Raw genomic sequence first — 13,727 nt, 5'->3', positions numbered from 1 at the left:
ACAGCAGCAGTGGTAGCTAGAACTCTTGTCGAGTAGCATATTGTGCAGGCAAGTTAAGTCTCTTGGGAACAGACAGACTTATATCTGTGCAGCAGAGGCGGATTCTGTTCCATGCTTCCAAAGCGATAGGTCCGAGGCATTTGCATTATCCAAATTTGGCCAATCCATCACATTGCATGCATCTGACATGCCTACCACGTCGTTCAGATATTACGCATCATAACACTCTAGAGTTGTTACATTGTTGTCGTAAGCTAACAGAATCTGTTTGTATGCGATTTTATACGAAACGCGTGTGTGACGACCAACAGCCAATGTGGGCACCAGACTCGGTTCGGATGCGGAGAACGCGTCCTTTGAATACTCACCCACGTCTGTCACCATGATGACAAACAGCCAATGTGTGCGACAGACCCGGTTCGGATGCAGAAAACACGTCCTTTGAATATTCACCGCGTCTATCACCATGACGACAAACAGTCAATGTGTGCGCCAGACTCGGTTCAGATGAGGAGAACACGTCCTTTGAATACTTACCCACGTCTATCACCATGATGACCAACAGCCAATGTGTGCGCCAGACTCGGTTCAGATGCAGAGAACGCGTCCTTTGAATACTCACCCACGTCTGTCACCATGATCACCAAGAGCCAATGTGTGTGCCAGACTCGGTTCAGATGCGGAGGATGCGTCCTTTGAATACTCACCCGCATCTGTCACCCTGACGACCGACAGCCAATGTGTGCGCCAGTGTCGGTTCGGATGCGGAGAATGCGTCCTTTGAATACTCACCTGTGTCTGCCACCATGACGACCAACAGCCAATGTGTGCACTAGACTCAGTTTGGATGCAGAGAACGCGTCCTTTGAAAACTCACCTGCGTCTGTCACCATGACGACAACAAGCCAATGAGTGGGCCAGACTCGGTTTGGATGAGGAGAATGCGTCCTTTGAATACTTACCCACGTCCGTCACCAGGACGACCAACAGCCAATGTGTGTGCCGGACTCAGTTCGGATGCGGAGAATGCGTCCTTTGAATACTCACTGCGTATGTCACCATGACGACAAACAGCCAATATGCGTGCAAGACTCGGTTCGGATGCGGAGAACACACCCTTTGAATACTCACCCACGTCTGTCACCCTGACAACCAACAGCCAGTGTGTGCGCCAGTCTCGGTTCGGATGCAGAGAACGCATCCTTTGAATACTCACCCACATCTGTCACCATGACGACAAACAGACAAAGTGTGTGCCAGACTCGGATCAGATGAGGAGAACGCGTCCTTTGAATACTCACCCGTGTCTGTCACCATGGCGACAAATAGCCAATGTGTGCACCAGACTCGGTTCGGATGAGAAGAACATGTCCTTTGAATACTTACCTGCATCTGTCACCATGACGACCAACAGCCAATGTGTGCCCCAGACTCAGTTTAGATGCAGAGAATGCATCCTTTAAATACTCACCCGCGTCTGTCACCATGACGACCAACAGCCAATGTGTGCGCCAGACTGGGTCCAGATGCAGAGAAGGCGTCCTTTGAATACTCACCTGCGTCTGTCACCCTGACGACCAACAGCCAATTTGTGGGCCAGACTGGGTTCAGATGCGGAGAATGCGTCCTTTGAATACTCACCCACGTCTGTCGCCCTGACGGCCAACAGCCAATGTGTGTCAGACTCAGTTCAGATGCGGAGAACGCATCCTTTGAATACTCACCCATGTCTGTCACCATGATGACCAACAGACAATGTGTGCATCAGTCACGGTTCGGATGTGGAGAACGCGTCCTTTGAATACTCACCCACGTCTGTCACCATGACAACAAACAGCCAATGTGTGTGCCAGACTCGGTTCGGATGAGGAGAATGCGTCCTTTGAACACTTACCCATGTCTGTCACCATGACGACCAAAAGCCAATGTGTACACCAGACTCAGTTCAGATGCAGAAAAAGCGTCCTTTAAATACTCACCGCGTCTGTCACCATGACGACCAACAGCCAATGTGTGCCCCAGACTCAGTTCAGATGCAGAGAACGCGTCCTTTGAATACTCACCCGCATCTGTCACCATGACGACCAACAGCCAATGTGTGCGCCAGACTTGGTTTGGATGCGGAGAACGTGTCCTTTGAATACTAACCTGCATCTGTCACCATGACGACCAACAGCCAATGAGTGTGCCAGGCTGGGTTCGAATGCGGTGAACGTGTCCTTTGAATACTCACCCACATCTGTCACCCTGACTACCAACAGCCAATGTGTGCCCCAGACTCGGTTCAGATGCGGTGATCGCGTCCTTTGAATACTCACCCATGTCTGTCACCATGATGACCAACAGCCAATGTGTGCGCCAGACTCGGTTCGGATGTGGAGAACGCGTCCTTTGATTACTCACCCACGTCTGTCACCATGACAACAAACAGCCAATGTGTGTGCCAGACTCGGTTCGGATGAGGAGAATGCGTCCTTTGAACACTTACCCATGTCTGTCACCATGACGACCAAAAGCCAATGTGTACACCAGACTCAGTTCAGATGCAGAAAAAGCGTCCTTTAAATACTCACCGCGTCTGTCACCATGACGACCAACAGCCAATGTGTGCCCCAGACTCAGTTCAGATGCAGAGAACGCGTCCTTTGAATACTCACCCGCGTCTGTCACCATGACGACCAACAGCCAATGTGTGCGCCAGACTTGGTTTGGATGCGGAGAACGTGTCCTTTGAATACTAACCTGCATCTGTCACCATGACGACCAACAGCCAATGAGTGTGCCAGGCTGGGTTTGAATGCAGTGAACGTGTCCTTTGAATACTCACCCACATCTGTCACCCTGACTACCAACAGCCAATGTGTGCCCCAGACTCGGTTCAGATGCGGTGATCGCGTCCTTTGAATACTCACCCATGTCTGTCACCATGATGACCAACAGCCAATGTGTGCGCCAGACTCGGTTCGGATGTGGAGAACGCGTCCTTTGATTACTCACCCACGTCTGTCACCATGACAACAAACAGCCAATGTGTGCGCCAGCCTCGGTTCGGATGAGGAAAATGCATCCTTTGAAAACTTACCCGTGTCTGTCACCATGACGACCAACAGCCAATGTGTGCACCAGACTCGGTTCGGATGCAGAGAAAGCGTCCTTTAAATACTCTCCACGTCTGTCTGTCACCATGACGACAAACAGCCAATGTGTGCGCCAGACTCGGTTCAGATGAGGAGAACACGTCCTTTAAATACTTACCCGCGTCTATCACCTTAATGACCAACAGCTAATGTGTGCGCCAGACTCAGATCGGATGCGGAGAACGCTTCCTTTGAATACTCCCCTACGTCTGTCACCATGATGACCAAAGGCCAATGTGTGTGCCAGACTCTGTTCAGATGTGGAGAACGCGTCCTTTGAATACTCACACGCGTCTGTCACCCTGATGGCCAACAACCAATGTGTGCGCCAGACTCGGTTCAGATGCAGAGAACGCGTCCTTTGAATACTCAACCATGTATGTTACCATGATGACCAACAGCAAATGTGTGCACCAGACTCAGTTCAGATGCGGAGAACACATCCTTTGAATACTCACCCATGTCTGTCACCATGATGACCAACAGAAAATGTGTGCATCAAACACGGTTCGGATGTGGAGAACGCGTCCTTTGAATACTCACCCACGTCTGTCACCATGACAATAAACAGCCAATGTGTGCGCCAGACTCGGTTCGGATGAGGAGAATGCGTCCTTTGAACTCTTACCCATGTCTGTCACCATGACGACCAACAGCCAATGTGTGCACCAGGCTCGGTTCGGATGCAGAAAAAGCGTCCTTTAAATACTCACCTCGTCTGTCACCATGACGACCAACAGCCAATGTGTGCCCCAGACTCAGTTCAGATGCAGATAACGCGTCCTTTGAATACTCACCCACGTCTGTCACCATGACGACCAACAGCCAATGTGTGCGCCAGACTCGGTTCGGATGTGGAGAACGCGTCCTTTGAATACTCACCCACGTCTGTCACCATGACAACAAACAGTCAATATGTGCGCCAGACTCGGTTCGGATGAGGAAAATGCATCCTTTGAATACTTACCCGTGTCTGTCACCATGACGACCAACAGCCAATGCGTGCACCAGACTCGGTTCAGATGCAGAGAAAGCGACCTTTAAATACTCTCCACGTCTGTCTGTCACCATGACGACAAACAGCCAATGAGTTCGCCAGACTCGGTTCAGATGAGGAGAACACATCCTTTGAATACTTACCCGCGTCTATCACCTTAATGACAAACAGCTAATGTGTGCGCCAGACTCGGATCGGATGCGGAGAACGCTTCCTCTGAATACTCCCCTACGTCTGTCACCATGATGACCAAAGGCCAATGTGTGTGCCAGACTCTGTTCAGATGCGGAGAACGCGTCCTTTGGATACTCACCAGCGTCTGTCACCCTGATGGCCAACAGCCAATGTGTGCGCCAGACTCGGTTCAGATGCGGAGAACGCGTCCTTTGAATACTCAACCATGTATGTTACCATGACGACCAACAGCAAATGTGTGCGCCAGACTCGGTTCGGATGCAGAGAACTCATCCTTTGAATACTCACTCAAGTCTGTCACCATGACGACATATAGCCAATGTGTGCGCCAGACTCGGTTCGGATGAGGAAAATGTGTCCTTTGAATACCAACCCGCGTCCGTCACCATGACGACCAACAGCCAATGTGTGCACCAGACTCGGTTCGGGTGCAGAGAACACGTCCTTTAAATACTCACCCGCATCTGTCACCATGACAACAAATAGCCAATGCGTGCGCCAGACTGGGTTCAAATTCGGAGAAGGCGTCCTTTGAATACTCACCTGCGTCTGTCACCCTGACCACCAACAGCCAATGTGTGGGCCAGGCTGGGTTCAGAGGCAGAGAACGTGTCCTTTGAATACTCACCCATGTCTGTCACCCTGATGGCCAACAGCCAATGTGTGCTCCAGACTCGGTTCAGATGCGGAGAACGCGTCCTTTGAATACTCACCCATGTCTGTCACCATGACGACCAACAGCCAATGTGTGCGTCAGACTCGGTTCGAATGTGGAGAACGCGTCCTTTGAATACTTACCCACGTCTGTCACTATGACAACAAACAGCCAATGTGTGCGCCAGACTCGGTTCGAATGAGGAGAATGCGTCCTTGCAATACTTACCCGTGTCTGTCACCATGACGACCAACAGCCAATGTGTGCGCCAACCTCGGTTCGGATGCAGAAAAAGCGTCCTTTAAATAGTCACCGCGTCTGTCACCATGACGACAAACAGCCAATGTGTGCGCCAGACTCGGTTCAGATGAGGAGAACACGTCCTTTGAATACTTACCCGCATCTATCACCATAATGACCAACAGCCAATGTGTGCACCAGACTCTGTTCGGATGCGGAGAATGCTTCCTTTGAATACTCACCTACGTCTGTCACCATGATGACCAAAGGCCTATGTGTGTGCCAGACTCTGTTCAGATGCGGAGAACGCGTCCTTTGAATACTCACCCGCGTCTGTCACCCTGATGGCCAACAACCAATGTGTGCGCCAGACTCGGTTCGGATGCGGAGAACGCGTCCTTTGAATACTCACTCATGTCTGTCACCATGACGACCAACAGCCAATGTGTGTGCCAGACTCGGTTCGAATGTGGAGAACGCGTCCTTTGAATACTCACCCATGTCTGTCACTATGACAACAAACAGCCAATGTGTGCGCCAGACTCGGTTCGAATGAGGAGAATGCGTCCTTGCAATACTTACCTGTGTCTGTCACCATGACGACCAACAGCCAATGTGTGCGCCAGACTCGGTTCGGATGCAGAGAAAGCGCCCTTTAAATACTCACCGCGTCTGTCACCATGACGACAAACAGCCAATGTGTGCGCCAGACTCGGTTCAGATGAGGAGAACACGTCCTTTGAATACTTACCCGCATCTATCACCATAATGACCAACAGCCAATGTGTGCGCCAGACTCGGTTCGGATGCGGAGAATGCTTCCTTTGAATACTCACCTACGTCTGTCACCATGATGACCAAAGGCCAATGTGTGTGCCAGACTCTGTTCAGATGCGGAGAACGCGGCCTTTGAATACTCACCCGCGTCTGTCACCCTGATGGCGAACAGCCAATGTGTGCGCCAGACTCGGTTCAGATGCGGAGAACGCGTCCTTTGAATACTCACCCATGTCTGTCACCATGACAACCAACAGCCAATATGTGCGCCAGACTCGGTTCGGATGAGGAAAACGTGTCCTTTGAATACTTACCTGCGTCCGTCACCATGACGACTAACAGCCAATGTGTGCGCCAGACTCGGTTCGGGTGCAGAGAACGCATCCTTTGAATACCCACCCGCATCTGTCACCATGACGACAAATAGCCAATGTGTTCGCCAGACTCGGAGAACACGTCCTTTGAATACTTATCTGACCCGTCACCATGACGACCAACAGCCAATGTGTGTCTCAGACTTGGTTCGAATGTGGAGAAAGCGTCCTTTGAATACTCACCCATGTCTGTCCCTATGACAACAAACAGCCAGTGTGTGCGCCAGACTCGGTTCGAATGAGGAGAATGCGTCCTTGCAATACTTACCCGTGTCTGTCACCATGAGCTATGGGTTGACGAGCCCGGATCCCGCACCCGCGCGCCGTGAGAGGTACTATACCTGATAATTTTTGGCAGTCTACAGCACCCCGCATACGTACCTGCTCCCTGCTGACGAGAGGCAATTACCTCGAAACACATGTCCAGGGATGGCATTTTAAACTTTTTACTCGTGGCATAGGTGTACCCGCCGCTGTCACTACATTCTCCAAAATCCTATGGGGCTATTTGCTAGTATGACGAGCGGTGTGCGACCCACTTCGCATTTTGTATTTAAAGCTCCCTGAGCTATGGGTTGACGAGCCCGGATCCCGCACCCGCGCGCCGTGAGAGGTACTATACCTGATAATTTTTGGCAGTCTACAGCACCCCGCATACGTACCTGCTCCCTGCTGACGAGAGGCAATTACCTCGAAACACGTGTCCAGGGATGGCATTTTAAACTTTTTACTCGTGGCATAGGTGTACCCGCCGCTGTCACTACATTCTCCAGAATCCTATGGGGCTATTTGCTAGTATGACGAGCGGTGTGCGACCCACTTCGCATTTTGTATTTAAAGCTCCCTGAGCTATGGGTTGACGAGCCCGGATCCCGCACCCGCGCGCCGTGAGAGGTACTATACCTGATAATTTTTGGCAGTCTACAGCACCCCGCATACGTACCTGCTCCCTGCTGACGAGAGGCAATTACCTCGAAACACGTGTCCAGGGATGGCATTTTAAACTTTTTACTCGTGGCATAGGTGTACCCGCCGCTGTCACTACATTCTCCAGAATCCTATGGGGCTATTTGCTAGTATGACGAGCGGTGTGCGACCCACTTCGCATTTTGTATTTAAAGCTCCCTGAGCTATGGGTTGACGAGCCCGGATCCCGCACCCGCGCGCCATGAGAGGTACTATACCTGATAATTTTTGGCAGTCTACAGCACCCCGCATACGTACCTGCTCCCTGCTGACGAGAGGCAATTACCTCGAAACACGTGTCCAGGGATGGCATTTTAAACTTTTTACTCGTGGCATAGGTGTACCCGCCGCTGTCACTACATTCTCCAGAATCCTATGGGGCTATTTGCTAGTATGACGAGCGGTGTGCGACCCACTTCGCATTTTGTATTTAAAGCTCCCTGAGCTATGGGTTGACGAGCCCGGATCCCGCACCCGCGCGCCGTGAGAGGTACTATACCTGATAATTTTTGGCAGTCTACAGCACCCCGCATACGTACCTGCTCCCTGCTGACGAGAGGCAATTACCTCGAAACACGTGTCCAGGGATGGCATTTTAAACTTTTTACTCGTGGCATAGGTGTACCCGCCGCTGTCACTACATTCTCCAGAATCCTATGGGGCTATTTGCTAGTATGACGAGCGGTGTGCGACCCACTTCGCATTTTGTATTTAAAGCTCCCTGAGCTATGGGTTGACGAGCCCGGATCCCGCACCCGCGCGCCGTGAGAGGTACTATACCTGATAATTTTTGGCAGTCTACAGCACCCCGCATACGTACCTGCTCCCTGCTGACGAGAGGCAATTACCTCGAAACACGTGTCCAGGGATGGCATTTTAAACTTTTTACTCGTGGCATAGGTGTACCCGCCGCTGTCACTACATTCTCCAGAATCCTATGGGGCTATTTGCTAGTATGACGAGCGGTGTGCGACCCACTTCGCATTTTGTATTTAAAGCTCCCTGAGCTATGGGTTGACGAGCCCGGATCCCGCACCCGCGCGCCGTGAGAGGTACTATACCTGATAATTTTTGGCAGTCTACAGCACCCCGCATACGTACCTGCTCCCTGCTGACGAGAGGCAATTACCTCGAAACACGTGTCCAGGGATGGCATTTTAAACTTTTTACTCGTGGCATAGGTGTACCCGCCGCTGTCACTACATTCTCCAGAATCCTATGGGGCTATTTGCTAGTATGACGAGCGGTGTGCGACCCACTTCGCATTTTGTATTTAAAGCTCCCTGAGCTATGGGTTGACGAGCCCGGATCCCGCACCCGCGCGCCGTGAGAGGTACTATACCTGATAATTTTTGGCAGTCTACAGCACCCCGCATACGTACCTGCTCCCTGCTGACGAGAGGCAATTACCTCGAAACACGTGTCCAGGGATGGCATTTTAAACTTTTTACTCGTGGCATAGGTGTACCCGCCGCTGTCACTACATTCTCCAGAATCCTATGGGGCTATTTGCTAGTATGACGAGCGGTGTGCGACCCACTTCGCATTTTGTATTTAAAGCTCCCTGAGCTATGGGTTGACGAGCCCGGATCCCGCACCCGCGCGCCGTGAGAGGTACTATACCTGATAATTTTTGGCAGTCTACAGCACCCCGCATACGTACCTGCTCCCTGCTGACGAGAGGCAATTACCTCGAAACACGTGTCCAGGGATGGCATTTTAAACTTTTTACTCGTGGCATAGGTGTACCCGCCGCTGTCACTACATTCTCCAGAATCCTATGGGGCTATTTGCTAGTATGACGAGCGGTGTGCGACCCACTTCGCATTTTGTATTTAAAGCTCCCTGAGCTATGGGTTGACGAGCCCGGATCCCGCACCCGCGCGCCGTGAGAGGTACTATACCTGATAATTTTTGGCAGTCTACAGCACCCCGCATACGTACCTGCTCCCTGCTGACGAGAGGCAATTACCTCGAAACACGTGTCCAGGGATGGCATTTTAAACTTTTTACTCGTGGCATAGGTGTACCCGCCGCTGTCACTACATTCTCCAGAATCCTATGGGGCTATTTGCTAGTATGACGAGCGGTGTGCGACCCACTTCGCATTTTGTAGCCAATGTGTGCGCCAGACTCGGTTCGGATGCGGAGAACACGTCTTTTGAATACTCACCCACGTCTGTCACCATGACGACCAACAGCCAATGTGTGCGCCAGACTCAGTTTAGATGCAGAGAACGTGTCATTTGAATACTCTCTCGCGTCTGTCACCATGACGACCAACAGCCAATGTGTGCGTTGGACTCAGTTCGGATGCGGAGAACGGGTCCATTGAATACTCACCCGTGTCTGTCACCCTGACAACCAACAGCCAATGTATGCGCCAGACTCGGTTTGGATGAGAACACGTCCTATGAATACTTACCTGCGTCTGTCACCCTGACGATCAACAGCCAATGTGTGCATAGCTGCCAATGTTTCACATTACTACGTGTGTAGTTTTCATATTTTCTGTGTAATTATGAGTGACATTTCAACAAATATATGAGTGACACTTTAACCTCATGAAACTCAAGCAATGAAGATGTTTAAAACAAGTAAATATCATGAATTTCCCATTTGAGAAAGGAGAAAATTAGAAGATCTTAAAATTGCTACAAAGGGCCAGATGTGGAAGGGCTCTACCCGGAGACATACTGCGTGACTGCAGTGCTCAGTAACAGAGGGCAGACAGGCACTCATTTATTTTTGTGTCTTGGCTGCTTCTTCAATACATTACTTGACCATTCATTGGTTGAATCAGAAGTTGATACATTTAGGATGGTCATAGGAGAAAAGCTATGGAAAAGTGAACAGAACGAGGTTCTGTTATCATTCATCAATCTAAATCAGATTTGGGGATAGAGTTACTTGTGACACTAAACATACAGACAGTGGGATTCACTTCACTGCAGGGACCTACAGAATGTATCTAATGATGCAGAAAGACATTTGGGTTCAACAGTGTGAAATGCCTGACCCAAGCAGGAGGCATGGGAGTTTCAAAAGTCAAAATATCTTCCTGCATACACCACAGAAAGTGTCGGTGTCACTGATGCTACACCTGTGGAGCAGTGCCAGTTGCTGAAAAGCAACATGAACAACAGGCAAGGCATCACATTGCCATGCGGATTATCATGAGCGTGCTGTCAATGATGATATGTGACAAGCAGGTCACTAGTACGTACTCTGAGGCATCGTTGCACCTCGGGTGACTTTGGCACTCCTACCGAGGCTACTGTGGCAGGTTGAAGGAATGCCAGTGGGCGGGCCTGGTAGCTGAAGAACACTGCAGGGTGTGGTGCTTCCCAGCCCCACTCCTGGTTACGCACTGAGAGTCCAGGTGTTTTGTCAGACGCAGTAGGCCCAGCTAGGTCAGGTCTGTTGCACTGCAGTGTTCATTATCCCAGCACCGCAAGTTCATGAGTCATTAGGCAGCAGCCACTAATCTGATTTCAACTGCCACCCTCTTGTGCCATGGGAGGCAGTCTAGTCTACTTAACAACCCACTTGACCTATGACTGTGAGTCTGACTGAACTCACACTTTCTCATCAATGTCTCTGTAGTAGCCATTGGCAGGCACAACTTGACGTTCCTGAAATGTCTGCCGCACGGTGACTGAACCACTGCTACGTTGTAGCATTAATCATCTTAGGAAGTCTGCACAGCAGTGCGCACTGCCTGTACCACCCAAATTGTGGTGTAATGATGATTGGCAGCCAGTGCTTGGGCCGCAGAGCTTTGGCACAGGCTAATATGCGTGCCTTTGCTTTTCAGTGCGGTGATGCGGCCCACCACACTGAAATGCGTTAGTCTAAGTCCTGATGCATGGTACTTGGCAGGGCTGTGTGTGCGTCATGCTTGGTTCTGAAATGGCACACGTGTGCACTCAATACTCACCCACATCGTTCACTATTACAGTCAACAGCCAAAGGATGCGAACCACACGTTTTGGGTGAGGCTCAGGCGCCCTACACTAATCAATCAGCATGTCAGACTGTATATTGGACAGAATACTTTACAGCTCACACTCCCATGATGAGCCAACCTTGATATGCACCAATTACATTTTTAGTGAGGAACCTCACAACTGTGAGTGCCACTTCACAAATCAGCCTCCTAGGCTTGGACACAGTCCCAGGGGATCATTGTGTTAACACAGCTCACATCCACACATAATAACTGCTTTATTGGACTGTGTGTTAGAAAGTGCATTGTGTGAAGTTATTTTGAGTGAATCCACAGTACCTGAGTCTTGTACAATGCATACACTCCATTGTTGATGTTGTTAATGATATTTACTTGAGAGATCAACTTGTATTTTGCATGTGAGTTGCTGTTGTGTCTTTGTGCCACAGACATAAATGTATTCCTGTCAAAAGAAGATGTGCTACAGTTCATGAATATTTTCTGTATTGTGATAGTACATGAATGTCAGACATTACATCATGACAGTGTCCACACTATGACAGTGGTGTGCATGGTGACATGCTGTCTGTATCTAGTGTTCCACCTAGGTGGCATGACATGATCCCTGTCTGCATACCTTTCCACCATGTTGTTACAAACATCTATCTTTCATACTTTATTAGGTGTGTGTTTAGTATGTACTGTTTGATCACATGGGCTGTGATAGACACCAGTGATAATTCACAGCAAAACATTGCATTTGTGGACAAACCATTATAAAATGAAATGTCCTGTAAGGGTCACTTAGCTTCCCTTTTTTATCAAGACTCAACATTACACATCTGACTTCATTGAGTCTTGCTTTGATGTGGTAAATGAGTTTTTGCATGTTGCTTACCAAATTGGAAAGAGTATGAATAATGATTTGATTTGTTACCTATATGCCGCATTAGACCAGCTCTCCACAGATCCTTCCCGGCCTATAGACCATGGTAGAATGTGACAGCATCAGTCTTTACCGCTTCACCAGACCACTCATTGAGGACTTGGCAGAGCATTTGACCCCACATTTGCTACCTGGACGCCCATATCCATTTGCGCTGACCCCCAAGGTGAAGGCAGCCCTACATTTCATTGCCACGGGAACCTTCCAGTATACTGTGGGTACTGCTGGTCAGATGTCACATAACCATGGGTGGGTAACTCCGCACCGCCAATGGAGTTTGTGGAGATTTGCCTACTCCGTGCTCCTTGGCAAACGCAGAGTAGGCAAAAACTATGCTTCCGTGGCGGAACGGAGTTAGCCGCTCTCCCCCTGCTAAATCCCTTTAAAAATGATTTAAAAAGGCACTTACCTGTTGTTTGCCGCCTCCCCTGCCTTCGCGCTCCCCGTCCTGCTCCTCGCGTCTTCAATAATACGTTGTATGTCTGACGCGCAGAGGTGGGAGGGGGTGTAGCGTAGTGGAGCGTATTTCCACTGAGATTTGTTTAACTCCGTGGAAATACACGTAGAGTCCCTACGCCTGCTACGCCCACCCTTAATGTCACAGACAATGTTTGCTTCGTGATTTTTGGGAGGCAATGTTACCTTTCCTGAACATGTACATCAAGTTCCCAACACCAGGACATTGTGCCAATATAAATAGTGACTTTTATGCTTTGGGCAGAATGCCACATGACATTGGCTCCATTGATGGTACACATGTGGCTTTGGTCCCACCACAAGCCAATGAACAAACATACAGGAATCGTAAGCATTACCACTCCATTAACGCCCTGGTGGTATGTCTGCCTGACATGACAATCTCTCATGTCTGTGCGCGTTTCCCAGAATCAGCACACAACACCTACATTATGAGAAACAGTAGGATCCCACAGATGATGTCTCAGCTGCCAAATCAGCGTGCCTTGCCTGTTGGTGGGTAATGTTATCTGTTGCTTGTATGTCAAGTTGTACCCTTTTTTCAGACACATGAAGTCTTTTCTGTTTAAATTTAGGAGACCCTGGATACCCCAACATGCCGTGGTGGCTGACCCCACTCAGGAACCCTGTCACCCCTGCTGAGTTTAGTTTTAATGAGGCACATTGGCAGACCAGGCGAGTGATTGAGCGGACATTTGGGCTACTGAAAACCAGATTTTGCTCCCTGGACTGTACAGGAGGAGCCCTCCAATATGCACCAGCGAAGGTGTGTAAGATCATCATCGTGTGTTGCATGCTACACAACCTGGCAGTGAGGAATGAGCCACCTCTCATCCAAGATGACGGGGACCAGCAGCCACCAGCAGGGGAGGATCCAGGCCTGGGACATGATGCCAGTAATGAGGAGCAGGAGGATGTCAACAGACAGCTCATCAACAACTTTTCCTCATGATTATAAGTATGCAATGATGAGTTGACAAAGCACTTTCTTTGCATGATATGTGTCTGTTGTAT

This window comes from Triturus cristatus, chromosome 8, assembly GCF_964204655.1.
Source record: "Triturus cristatus chromosome 8, aTriCri1.1, whole genome shotgun sequence".
In the NCBI taxonomy this organism is placed as follows: domain Eukaryota; kingdom Metazoa; phylum Chordata; class Amphibia; order Caudata; family Salamandridae; genus Triturus; species Triturus cristatus.
The sequence above is the reverse complement of the archived record's forward strand: the minus strand, read 5'-3'. Positions refer to the sequence as shown.